This window comes from Pelodiscus sinensis, chromosome 4 (assembly GCF_052426305.1).
Source record: "Pelodiscus sinensis isolate ZL-2025 chromosome 4, ASM5242630v1, whole genome shotgun sequence".
In the NCBI taxonomy this organism is placed as follows: Eukaryota; Metazoa; Chordata; order Testudines; family Trionychidae; genus Pelodiscus; species Pelodiscus sinensis.
The window spans coordinates 100,577,840-100,591,842 of record NC_143055.1 but is presented as its reverse complement, the minus strand read 5'-3'; the positions used below and the strand labels follow the sequence as shown (position 1 = coordinate 100,591,842).

The 14,003-nt window shown below is 40.2% G+C and overlaps 1 long non-coding RNA gene across 3 annotated transcripts in view; it reads left to right on the top strand.

The window, feature by feature from the left end:
• LOC102457035 (uncharacterized) overlaps window positions 1-14,003 on the top strand; it is a 193,843-nt gene that overhangs the window by 100,544 nt on the left and 79,296 nt on the right. The window contains exon 4 of one of the 3 annotated variants that reach the window (XR_012904097.2): window positions 5,950-11,840. The exons of the other annotated variants lie outside the window; for them this stretch is intronic. This is a non-coding gene — a long non-coding RNA (uncharacterized LOC102457035). Of the gene's footprint in view, window positions 1-5,949; window positions 11,841-14,003 lie in introns of those variants that run through there. 3 annotated transcript variants of the gene reach the window in all.

Below are 14,003 nucleotides of genomic sequence, written 5' to 3'. Positions count from 1 at the left end.
CAGCTATTCATTAGTAGTTAATACAAGTAGACTAACAATGGCAAAATTGCTGCTGGTGGCAACAGCATGTCGTTTCTGTATTGTGTGTGTATGTGTCTTTTTTGTTGTACCTTTCAACCTCTATGCCTGCTGACAAACGGCTGTTCCCATTTGAAAGAGAATTTGCTTGTAAAACTGAAATCAAGGAATTACGAGGACTCTGAGGGCACATTTATGCTAAAGAGGAAGGTTAACTTAAGATACAGAACTCCAGCTACATTAATTACATAGCTAGAGTTGACGTATCGTAAATCACCATCCACACAGTGGGAGGTCGACAGGAGCAAACGCTTCACTTACTCCTTGTGAGGAGTAGGAGTACTGGTGCCGATGCGGCGAGGGAATCTTTGAGTTTGGTCTAACAGCCACTAAATCGAGCTCCAAAAGACCAACTGCAGCAGCATTGATCTTCCACATAGTGGAAGGCCACATGGCCTTAGAATGTAATCATTCTCTACTTTATTAGTCTCTCCTTCCAATTTCCACTCATTGCAGGACGATATTACAATTCTTCCCACATGTTTCATGTTTTCAAAGAATCATAGAACACTAGAACTGGAAGGGACCTCAAGAGGTCATAGAATCCAGTACCTTGCCCTCACAGCAGGACCCAGTACTGTCTACACCATCCCTGATAGATGTCTATCTAACCTGCTCTTAAATATCTACAAAGATGGAGATTCCACAACCTCCCTAGACAACTTATTCCAGTGTTTAACCACCCTGACAGTTGGGAAGTTTTTCCTAATGTCCAACCTACCTCCCTTGCTCCAGTTTAATCCCATTGCTTCTTGTCCTATCCTCAGAGGCCAAGGAGAACAATTTGTCTCCCTCCTCTTTGTGACATCCTTTTAGATACTTGAAAACCGCTATCATGTCCCCTCTCAGTCTTCTCCTTTCCAAACTAAACAAGCCCAATTCTTTGTCTTCCTTCATATTTTCCTTTAATATCAAACTGTGCCACAGAACTTACTGTAATTGAGAAGTTCGATGGGGAAGGGGGATAATCAAATTCTCTCTGTTTCTGGAAAATTAGGGAAATGCAAATACAAAACTCCACTTGTTGCAATCCACCTGCAGACCACTAAGGTTTTGCTAAGGCAATTTGTATTTAAGCAAGATGCTTAATGTAAAAAAAAAAACCCCTTTCAGGTTATGTCTACATACAAGTAAAAACCTGCAGCTGTCCCAGGTCAGCTGACTGTGGAGCTTTTTCATTGCAGTGCAGACTTTGGCCTACCACCCGGGACCCTTCCTGGGTCCAAGAGCCTCAGGTTCAGTCTGAGCCCAGAAGTCTACCCTGCAATAAAACATCCCCACAGTCTGAGCCCAAGTCAACTGGCGCAAGCCACCTGCAGGGTTGTCATTGCAGATTAGACATATCCTCTCTTATTTAAACATCTGGATGTCTTCTGGCTCATTCCTGTTAGACACTTGCAAAAACCAAAGCCATTTTGGTCTTCTGTAGATAATATATTCTGGAATGGTATATGGCCCAGCCAGATCATTTCAGTAGGAAAGAAATACCTCAGGGACAGAGAGAGAAAAAATTATACTACAAGTAATTCTCAATACAAACAAATTTTTTAATAACAAATGTAAAGAGGACTCTTGAGATAGTAAATAATAATGTAATGAATCAGACTTGGAAGGGTAACTGGTCTTTAGATTTTGCTACTCATTGCCCACAGCTCTATTTACTGCTATATAAATTAAAAAGTGAAAAACAAGATAAGTTTGGCAAAATTCAGATGCTGCCCAGTCCATATTTTCTGTGGTTTTTAATTCTGAGATGTCTTCATAAAAATATGCAGGTAATTCTGTCCTACATTAGATTAGACTGGATTTTTCTATTGGTCCCTTCAGGCCTTAAAATACATTCATCTAGCTCAGAGGGGAAATATTGGTTCTTATAGTAGATGAGCATACCCTATGTCAGTAAATCTACATGTATCAGTACCAAACATTAAAATATATGTTCTGTTGAAAAGACATTCTACTAAGTGTTAAAATATGAGGATATTGGCAAGTAAGAGTGCGCAGATTGGACCTCTGTGTGCTGAGAGCAATGTGTCTCCTTATTCTTATTTCCTTGGTTTCGTGATAAGATGGAATGGAATGTTGATATTTTATAATGGGAGATCTCTAGGGGAAAAAAGAAAAATAAGTTTAATGTACAGTGTTCAACTTCAGATGTTTTGAAAACATTCACTTACATATGAAAAAAAGTTTTGGTGGTATTTACTATACAACTTTCACAAGTCTTTCCACTTTCCCATGAATCTTTTAATTTAAAATAATCATCTGATAGCGTACATGCACAGTTTTGAATCTCCACAGTACATTGAAAAAAGCACTTGAAAAGTAGCTGTTACCCCAGTAGTGTTAGCCAAATGCATGGAAGCAGTAATTGGAGCAGAATAAATTTCTTCTGTCATCTTCACACTTGGTACTCTCTCCAAAACTTCCCAAAGAGCAAATCATTTAGCCACTCATTTGGAAAAAGAGATATCTGAGACAGCCTGGGGAAAGGTTAACTTTACCTGATAGCTGCCTGACCTTTTGACCCTGTTGCCCTTGTTGAAAGGAATTATTTTGGTTCTCAACCACTACACCTAGCAAAGCTGGGATTGCATGAACGATCTTCATATCTGAAAAAGGGCCACTGAAATAGATGCTAGCTTTAGGGGTGGATTTTCAGAGGAGCCTAGTTCCCATTTAGGCACCAAAATAAATGGCCAGATTTTCAAAAGCGCTCTGCATATTGATCGCTGAGGTCTTTGAAAATCTGGCTTTGGGTATAAAAAAAATGTGGCTGGAGCCTAAGTATGTTTGAAAATCTGTCTCTTATTTATGTGTCCAAATGAAAGCTCATTGAGAAAACCAGACCTTAAAGACAGTCCTCTACTTTTGTTCAATGAGTGGAATGCCCATGTATACCAAAAGAAGTTCTGAGCAAAGATTAGACTGTGGTATTAGTCCGTAAGAAGCATGAGTTAGTTAAATGGTGTACATCAATAAATTCAAATAATGAATTCTAATATTCTTTACCTTGTCTCTAAATGGGGAAGAGAATATAGTGCTTTGTATTGAATTCATAAGGAATATCTAACTAAGTTGCCTGACTGGGATAATTTACTTGGGATTTGTTCTGCTTTTAGCGGAGGGCTGGGCTCAATGACCTCCTGAGATCTCTTCCAACCCTATGATTGGATGATTCTATAAAAGAAGCTGTCCCTCATACAACTTACATTTATAAATTGTGCAAAAATGAAGGAATCCATGATTAGTTGCTTTCCCAGAAATGAGTGGCTGAGTTGCATTCTTTTATCCTGAGTGACTCTTAAGAACAAACAAACAAACAAAACAAAAAATATTCATTATAGAGTCGACTATTGGAAGTTTTAAATTAGAATGTGACTTTTTTGTAATTCACAAATTATATAATTCTTTATCATTCGGACACATACTGTATCACAAATATAACATTTATATTCCCTTAGGAAAGGAAAGGAAAATTATGACATTCTTGTTGCGGTCGTAAGGCCATATATGGTAGTGCCCTATATTCATGGGCACAGTTCCCATTGTCCTCAGTAGAAGCTCCATCAGGGATCAAAAGCTGTATGTGGCTCTTAATGTGTTCTTTTTGGATAACATGCCAAAACACATACATTATTTAGGACATTATGTATGTAACTGTTTTAAAATGTTCTGTAACCAGATGTATATCAAGACCTAATGCTGCAGCATGTGGCCAACAATAATACCTCAGTAGGAGTATAAATGAATCAATATAACGGCAACAAAAAGTATAAGGAAGAAACTGCACCAGTAACAAAAATGATTATTGACCTTAAAAAGACATTAAAGCAAGTTATGTTGTTCAATGACTGGACATTACACTGCTGCTGATATTTTTCTGGCATACAACTTCAAATAACATTTTTTCCAATGATGTGTCTCACTATTGTAGATCTAGCAGGAGGAATAGGGCTTTAATCTTGAATCAGTGAGACAGGAGTCATGAAAAGTATAGTAAATCCAGCATAAAACTGTCTTTCCCCAAAACCCGCCTTAGAAAAACTCTGGAAAAGCAGAGCATTTTCATTTGAGTTGTGTACGCACGGAGACGACAGAAAATAATAGCTTTTCATGTGGCAATAAGAACACAAATCACCAAATTCATACAAGATTGTTAACATCTCACATGCACTTATCAGTATGTAACATACTCCAAGCACTACACGTCACCTTGTATTTGGCCCCAGTGAGCCTGACTTTCAAGGAAATCTAGGAAATTGAAGCAGCATACAAAAAGTACTCTTTCTCTGGGTGTTCGTCTTTGAGTCCAAGTTTTATGGGTCTGACTCAATTCTCAGGATGAAAAGCTATGCCCTTTCTTTAGCACAGTAATATTCATCTTTAAGTTGCAGCATTATTCAATTAAGCCAAAACAATGATGAAACAGTGCAGAGATTCCATTTAGATAAGGACCAAAAAGGGTGCATGCATGCCTGCCCTATTTACTGAAACCTTTTATCTGCAAAATTAGGCTGAAAGTCTCACATGAACATGCTTCTTCCCAATATTTCTTTTACTGTCTGTTTCTGGGTAGGCTGAAAATACAACAGGAAGGAGTCTTCCTTCAGAAAGTATTTTGCTTCTGGTTACCCACAATGCAATAGCACATGTGAAACGAAGGGGATAAAGTTAATCAGACTTTTGAAATGTGTAAAAAAGTGTGTTCAGATAAGAAGCATGGGAGAAAGATGGAGTCTACTTTTATTTCAGTTACATTGGTGGTCATGGAAGGTGCTGTAGTAATGGCTCGAGACATTGAAGTGTTTTGCCTCCACTCCCTATTAAATAAAGCACAAAGATCAGCAGCAATGCAAGCCACCCTAGGCTGCCTTGGCAATATATTTCAGAACAAGAAAGAATCAATGAGTGTTCCGTGCCCCACAAATCCCTGGTCTCTCTGCTGAGACTGTGAACAGAAACACCAATTTGTACATATTACAGTGGTGGGTTTTTGAGGTGGAAGGAGAGGGGCTCATTTAACTGGACAATGAAAAGGCAATAGACAGTGTGTGTATATTTCATTCAAACCCTCTTAGAGCCATTCAGTCTTAGAAATGTCAGAACTAGTTCACCAACAACTAACTAGTAAAAACTGTGCCTATTATTTGAATTATTTCTAGTTATAAAAAGGAAGAAGAAAAGAAATAATCAGGGACCTGATTTTGTCCACAATGGCAAATATCTTATTTTGGGAGAAGTCCTGTCAACTTTAGTGGGTCTGCTCGTGTGAGTTTCTTCTCAGCCTGAGAGTGTTTATATAATACTTCAGCAAAGCTATTTAATGTTCCTACTAATTCCTGTGAATTAACCCTTGAACATATGTGCTGTGAGGAGAATGGCCCTTGAATACACTGTTCTGTGGAACCGGAAGGATTTGTCTAGCTTTTTCTGTGTCTGTGTATTTTAAGAATCAACAAAAATGAATTCACAGTGAATATTTCCAGTTGTTCTCGGCTCCCCAGAGTGAACAGTCTGGGAATGGCATGCCAGTTGGTGCACTGCTGCTCTGAAGCAATGCAGTAGGAATGGCTCCCCAGAGATGCTGAATGGTTCTGCCCTACATTGCAAGAGGCAGCAATGCTTCCCTAACAAGGATGCCTGTTAGCAGTGCTGGGTCCTAACTGGACAGACACCAATCCTTTTACTCACGCACAGTAGTGCCTTGCTCCTTGAATAGTTCCACTGACGTCAAGGAATAAGGGACTACTCAACATGAGTCAAGGTAGCAAAATCTGCCACTAACAAATGAACCTATGTATAGGCAGTGGTAGCGGGTTTCCTGTGCAGGGCCTTCTATCTGACTTTTCTATTCATATTGCAATGCAGCTGATGACACCTGCAGGCAGCTGACGTGTGGCAGTGTTCCTCTTTCCCAGCAGGAGCCAGCAGAACACTTGAAAATAATTAATTGAGAGCCCATAGCCATCCTTTTTCATCTTGCCAACCATCTTGATGGAACTGCAGAAACCGGAATGAAGAATAATTGGGCCTAAGTTAAATGTATTCTAAATAAAAACATTAGAAAATGTGTGAGTAAAGCGGAACAGCAGGTTTCATTAGTGGCTTATAAACAACACTGAAACCTGGAAGTGACAATTAACAGCCACCCACAGCTTGTTAAGTCCATAATAAAAGGTTACAATTCATACAGCACCATCTGGAAGGGAAAATGAAATCATTACCCAATAATACATACTTTTATTAATAACTTTCTAATAGAACCTCTCTAGCAATTACAACAGAGAAGAGCATTTCTTCATCTCAAACTTGAAATAATTCAAGCTTTCCCTTCCTTTGGCTTGGTGACCCTACCAGAAAATTGCTTCCTGGATTAAAGATCTTGCTCTGAATCTGTATGGTAGAATTGATCCTGGGCACTATTGATGGCCCACAAACAGCAGTCCAGCTGCAGCTTGACAAAGGGCAGCAAGAGAGATTAGCAGTTAAAGGACAGTTGAAGAGTTTGTTTTAGGAGATAACAGCAGATGCCCTCAAGGATCCTTGTTTACAGCTGTGATGTGGCAGCCCATATTCTTCACAGAGTTATGTCATAATTATATCATCATAATGTCTTTTATGTGAGGTAGGTCATGTAACATATCATTGGAAAGGTTATGATTTACCGAATGTGATTATACTGTGTGTTAGCATGTATTATTTTTTGTGTCTGCACTCAGGAATATTGTCTAATGTATCAATTACAAGTGTGTACACGCAAGAAATGTTCACTAGGCAATGTCTGTTTAGATGGCCAGCTGGGAAAGACCCATTCAAGTCAATGGACTATTATGAGAAACCAGGAGGTCTTAGAAGATGCTTATCTCCCACTGGGAAACTTTCTTGAGGATGCCTCTGACTCATGGCTGCTGTGCCCTACAGAGACATGTGACCATGTCACTTGATAATGGACTCCATCTTGGAATACCAAGTGTTTTTCCACAGTCTGGGTGTCAGAACTGGGACACAAAGGGTTCCCACCATATGCCAAAGCTATTTAAGGCAAAGGAGAGACATCACCCGTGGTTCTTCACTTCTGCATCCAAAAAGACTCCTAAAAAAACCTGAGGAATAAAGACTTAACTTGGGGGAAGAGCTGAACCCAGGACAGAGGGATCTTTAGCGTATGAAAGGAATATCTGGAGTTTTTCAGTTGCAAGCAAGGGTAGCTGGCCCCTCAAGAAACTCTGTAAACTGCCTAAATCAACAACGAGGTTGAGAATCTGTTACACATAGCTGATCTCCTTAGTACATTAAGCGTAGAATGCATTTTTGTTTATTTGCTAGGTAATCTGCTATGATCTGTTTGTTGTCACTTATAATTACTTAAAATTCATCATGTGTAGTTAATAAACTTATTTTTGTTTTGCCAGTGTGTGGAAATCCTAAATCCTAACTTGAGTCAGAAAGCTGTTGCATGGCTTCTTCCACATTTGGAGAGAGAGCAGAGAGGTGGCGGTTGAACTTCATGAGTTTATGCTATACAATTCTCCGTGCAATGAAAGATTTGATTTGGCATAATTTGGGCTTTGCACTATGTGTGTGTCTTAGGAACTGTGAGGTGCCTTAGCCATGCCTTCCCATGCAGGGGCTGGTTAAGGAACCTGTGTGTAGGTATCTGCAGCTGGGTTTGTCAATGACTATATGCTGGAGAGAGTGCAGGCTGAAGCATTTGTCACAGTAGTATAGTGAGAGTGGAAACCCAGCCTGGTGCATCTGGAGGGCTCAGTGGTACCTGTGGGGAACCCGTCAAAACCATATCTTTGTAATTTATTGTGGACAGATCTACATGTCAGCAGTGTTTTTAGGACTGAAAAGGACTGAGCAATCTTTGGGCATTCTGTGAAAACAGGAGGTGGACAGACTGTCCAAGACTGCAGGACCAGTGGCAACAGCAGAACACATCCAACAAAGAAGAAGCAGGAATGGGGAGGACAGAGAAGAGGGTGAGGGGAAAGAGATTGGGGTAGGTACTCAGAAATTAGGTGCAGAATAAATGCCTAGATAAACAGATTGGACTAGAGAGGTAGAAATGATTTGAGGATTAGGGAATAGGGACAGAGAAATTCTCACATGAACATCAGAGGCATAGCTATTGAAGTCCTTAATACAGATGAAGAGCCTTTCAGGTTAGGAATAATCTGTGGGTATGTTGTGCATGAGAAGGTGTGCTGTGACTTGGGATTGTAAAATCCCATTTAATTGGTTAACCGGTTAAACATATTATAGGGGTGGTGGGCAGGGTTTCAGCCCAACTGGAGAGCCCTCCCACCGTCCACTCCTGGTCTGGAGCAGACCCCACCCCCACGCAAGCAGCAGCTGTACTGTCTGGGCTTAGAGCCTCCCCTGTCTACAGTGCCATGATGGGGGCTGTTTCAGCTGGCCCTCTGTGAAGCTGGAGCAACCCCCCTACCCTTCAGCAGGCAGGGAGCTGCTCCAGCTCTTACCAGTTAAACATTTACATCCCTAGCTGTGACAATTTGAGCAGGCTGTGATTTCAACATGACACACAAGAGGATTTGGCATTAAGGATCATCAAAATTCCAGATAAGAGAGGTGAAAATTAGTTAAGGAAAGCCATGAATAGCTATGTGTTAGGTATTTAGATGGGACAGAAGGTAGAAGGCTGTTTGTCTTGGTCACTTTCAATTGCAGGAAATTAAGAGGGAGTCAAATGTTGACATGTTTGCATTGGAGAATAAGAGGGGGAGGATTTTAGTGAGAGGCAGGGTTGGGTGAAAGTTTTAGAGGTAGTTGAGACTGAAGAGTGAAATGTAAACCTAAGAAGCCAAAGAAAGCAAAGGGGATTGAGATTAGAGTTTTGGGGAGGAATTCCTTATAGAGAATCTTTTGGGACAAACAGACAAAATTAGAGACATATAGACAAAAGCATCTGAGGAGGGAGCCAAAAATATCAGCATAGCTCTTGAAACATTCAAGAAACCCTGACTTGAGGTGGGATTTTTAAAAGTACAGGAAGGCCATATTTACAAAGCTGAGGGAGCAACAGGTTTAATAGCAAATTAGTGCACCTGAAATTGCCTCCAGGCCAGAGGGGATGGAGTTAACTAAGGATCATTAGGAACCAGGTCTTTTAAGCAAGCTAAGGGAATTCTGAGGGGAAGACTATAGAGAAGGTAGGACTCTTTTATGAAGAGAAACCCACAGAGAGTAGGTTGGACTCTTATAGGAGGGGAGGAGGAAGGCCTTATGGCGGAAACGGGCAGATTCCAGGTAGGAGAATGTATGGAGAGTAAGTCTGGCTCCTGAGAGGGAAACCCTGAGTAAGGGACTGTAGGAGTGTTTCAGTGAAGCAAGGGAGGGAAGAGTGGTTTGTTCAGATGATAAAAGTGATGCTAGAAGCCTGAGACCCAGACTTAAAGCCAGACTGGGGAAAACCAGCAGCAGGGTGTTTGGAAGCAGGAGGCAGTGCAAGGAAACCACAGTATGTCTAAAAAAGACCTTGGTGTGGGTAGTGGGTGGGCCTGGGTTCCCATACTAGCCTTAGATGAAGGGGTATGCAGACCCAGCAAAAAGATTAATGAGCCCAGGATGGGCCTGAAGAGTAATTCAAATGATGAGCTAAGGACAGTCCAAAGTGAGGTCGGGGGACTGAAGGTGCTGTTGTGTCAGAAAACTTTGTGATCTTTTAGTCACATCTTTTTATTGCTCTGGACAGAGGACTGAACTTTGACTTGCTCAAAGGACAGCCACAAAAGACCTGGTCGGAGGCAAACGGCCTGCAGGAGGTGCTGGCGATGAGGGCTCCTTGCAGCATTACCACCTGACACAAGGGGGATGCTTGGGTGAATACATGATTTTACAGGTGCCTACAGACACAGCTACTCACCTAAGTGAGTTAGTTGTCTAGTCTCCACGGACACCTGAAAATTCCACCAGGCACCATTGGGGGTCTTTAGACACCTCAATGCTTTTGAAAATATGATGTTCAGTTCCCATTGACTTTTCCCAATGAGACTTATGCTCCAAAGTCACTTAGAAGCTCTTCAAAGTTCTAGCCTTAAACAATAAGTTTGTCATGAAATGATCCTCTTGAAGGGACTGAGGCAGTGCTTAGAGTACTTGTCAGTATAGGCCAATAATGGATCTGATTTGCATAATATAAATTATGTTTACAGTACTAGTCTGAGTAGCTGTAGTCAGTAATTTGGATCCTCTATATATTCAGTCTTCCATGCTGACTTCAGTGACAAAAATAAAAGGGTTTTTCCCCCACTGTTATTTGTTAAAGCCAACACTGGGGGGAAAAAGGGGAGAAGGGGAAGTGTAGTCTATTTCTTCTTGTAGAGTAGTGGAATTGTTTGCTACATTCTAAGCAGTTACAACTACATGAACACCTAAAGGAAAGGGCACACATAGGTGTCACTAATGGTGTATCCACACTTCAGCTAGAAACCTGAGGCTTGCCCATGTCAGCTGACTCAGGCTAAGGGGCTGTCTAATTGTGGTTTAAACATTCAGGCTCAGGCTGCAACCTGAGCTCTGTGAACCTCTGACTTTGTAGAGTTGTGGTGGGGTTGCATGGATTTAATTGAACCTCTAATGGGGCCTACAGAACCTTTATTACTAAACTTAGCACTAGCAGCTATACTTAAAAATGGTTAGCTTAACTCAATATTCAGCACTCTCCACAGTCAAGTGATTGAGTATTAAATTAAACTTTCAAAAGCAGTTCTGATAAACTTCCACAGCACATAAGAAACCTAAATTGAAGCTAGTAGTATTCTGCAGATGGAATAAACCCTGTTTATTTACCAAGTCACAGCCCTTAAATGAGATTACTGAACATGTCACTGACAAGCAGCAACATGGGGAAAATTTAATTGCAAAAAGTAATTGTTTAAAAATCAGACTTGTCAACCACTGAATTTTCATTTCTTGCTATGCAGAGCTTAAAAATGAGTAGAGGGCTGAAGAACACAATTCAGTTGTTAAACAGTAAGGAATAGTTGATCTTATATAATGTTTGTTTAGTCAAATGCCCGTTACAATGTGGAACTATATATTAATCAACCACTACAGAAATTTAAGACTTGCCTTGGCATTATGTGTTGCCATGAACACACACAGAGTTCATTCTGTTTTTCAGATGGGTTTTTATGTGCAGTGTATAATTTTGCATATCCACAATGCTGAATTCATGTGAGTTATTTCTGTGCACAGTCTTCTCTGTGAAGGAGCCATTGTCCGCTTGCCGTTTAAGAGATCCATTCAACAATACAAGAGATCAATTTTTATACCGTAATTTTCCATAATCTCCATTTTTACTATGGCTGTCTACAAAGAGGTATACTGAGTTGAAATTGGTGCTATCGATCATTCAGTCACTCATGGCGATGGCTATGGCCCTGAGTACACGCACCATGTCCTTGAGCCATTTTTATCTCTATTTGAATAGCTCTGTTTACAGTGCTGGACTAAAATTGCTGGGCGTTGTTATTGCAAAGTATTTTCATAAAAACCTTGAGGTTTTTGTAAAACTTTGATTAACTCTATTTTCCCCCATTAAGAAGCTGACTGTGCCTGTCTAATGGTAGATCTTACATTGTTGAGCTTGCTATCCCCTGAAATAACATTAAAGTTGGGTTTTAAATAATCCCTTTCAAACTTCCCTTTGGACCCTGTACTTATTACCTTCCTTTCAAATGTTTTTCACTTTTTTTTTAAACATTATCTCCCCATATATTTATATATATAAAATGTAATAGGCGGTAGTTTATTCCGTAGTTATTGGAAATGACATTTTTTCTATTGTATACAATCTCAGATCCCTTTTATAAAAACTAATAAAATATCACACAATAAATCCTTTTTAATAGGTATTTTATCTATCCCATAGAATACAATCTTTTACTAAATTCCACAAGATTTCTGTGGGGCTTTTTTATAAGGAACATCTATTTAGGATTCAGAGATGTTTGATTAACTTCTGTCCCTTTTTCCCCTTTTCTCTGTAGCTTTAGCATTTTCTGGTTTCAGTAAGGACAGAAAGTAAAACTGCTAAAGTACTATGAGAGAGGTTATTCTCATGAGAGTAACAACACAGTTTAGTAGAACCAACAGGTTTGGATAGTTCAAAAAAAATTAGAATATGCATCTAAGTCTTCAATTGCATTTGAAAACAAACTTCTTGAGCTTTGTTTGCAACAGTTTTGCAGATAAAAATTCTTAAGTCCTATGATGTAAGTGATCAATGTAATTATTTGATCCCTTATTAATTCAAACTTTGTCCACATTGACAATATACATCAAATTAACTTTTATGCTTGCGTAATCCCTCTGAAGTCAATGGGTCTGTGAAAGTGCAGATGAGTTGGTAACAGAGTCTATAAAAACAACATTATTCTGTTTTTATTACAGAATTCAGTTTTCCAATTTGAAATCAGTGGTACCTGCGTGCACAAACAGTCCATTGCAAAAGCAGAAATAACATTTCTGATCAAGAAACTTTCAATCTGCAATGAAAACAACACATTTTAACATTTTACCAACCATCTTTAATTGCACAAATAATGACTGTGTCTCTGGCTGACATCCTTATTGCCCCCATCTTTCTATTTAAGAACGCTTCAGCAGAGTTGAAGACCAGGCTGAATACACAATTTGAAAGGACAAATTCTCTAGTGACTCTCTGTTCAGTTCAAACTTGCTAATTTGACTGGGTGACAAAAGGGCAGATGAAATTTGATGTTGATAAATGCAAAGTAAAGCACATTGGAAAACAAGATCCCAACTATACATACAAAATGATGGGTTCTAAATTAACTGTTACCACTCAAGAAAGATTTTGAAGTCATTGTGAATAGTTCTCTGAAAACATCTGTTTCTGTGCCGTGGCAGTCTTAATAGTTCCTACAGTGTTAGGAACTATTAGGAAAGGAATATTGTAGATAGTAAGAATGAAAATATAATAATGCCACTGTATAGCTTATGGGTATGGGCCAGATTGTGAAAGGGGCTTTAGAGGCTGCATCTACTAAAGCCCCTGCATGTTGTAGCTCTGCCTGGTGGATTGGGGAAATGGCTCTGTGCATTGTTGTTTCCTCTGTACCCCCCATCCAGCTGGAGCAGTGTGAGCCTGCAGAATATACCTCCACAAATTGTGGCCAATGGGAGTGGTGGATGGTGGTACTTGCAAGTGCAAAGGGCTATGCAGAGCCACTTGGTTCCCCCCCCCCCCCAGGAGATGTGCCAAGTAAGCACCCCAATCCTGTGCCACCTCCCACACTTGTCAAGACCCTGCACCACCCCACCCCCATCTTGCTTGTAATCCCATCCTCCCAGACCGCACACTCCCACTCCTGCATCTTTTGCTTAGACTCCACATCATCTCCCCCCTCCCTGGCAGCCCCCTCCTGCACAATGAACCCCTAATTTTGGTCCCACCCCAGAGACTAGGGAGCCCCCCAAAATCTACTAGCCATGGGCCTCCAGAAGAGTTTAATCCGGCGCTGTATGGAACAGCTTCCATATAAATAAAGATTAAAAAGACTGGGATGCTCAGCTTGGAAAAGAGATGAATATGATAAGCCTACACAATCATGAATGGTGTGAAGTGAATAAGGAAGTGTTGTTAAACTATTCACATAACAAAAAAACCATAGTCACCCAATGAAATGAATAAGGAGCTAGTTTAAGACATGGATAATGAGGTATTTCCTCACATAATGCACAGTAAACTTGTGGCACTTGTTGCCAAATGATGTTGTGGTGGCCAAACGTGTAACTGGGTTCAAAAAAGAATTAGATGAGTTCATAGAAGACTAGGTCCACTCCTGGTTATTAGCCAAGATGGTCCGGAATACTGCCTCGTGATTTGGCTCTTCATAAGCCTCTGGCTGCAAGAAGCAGGGATTGGGCAG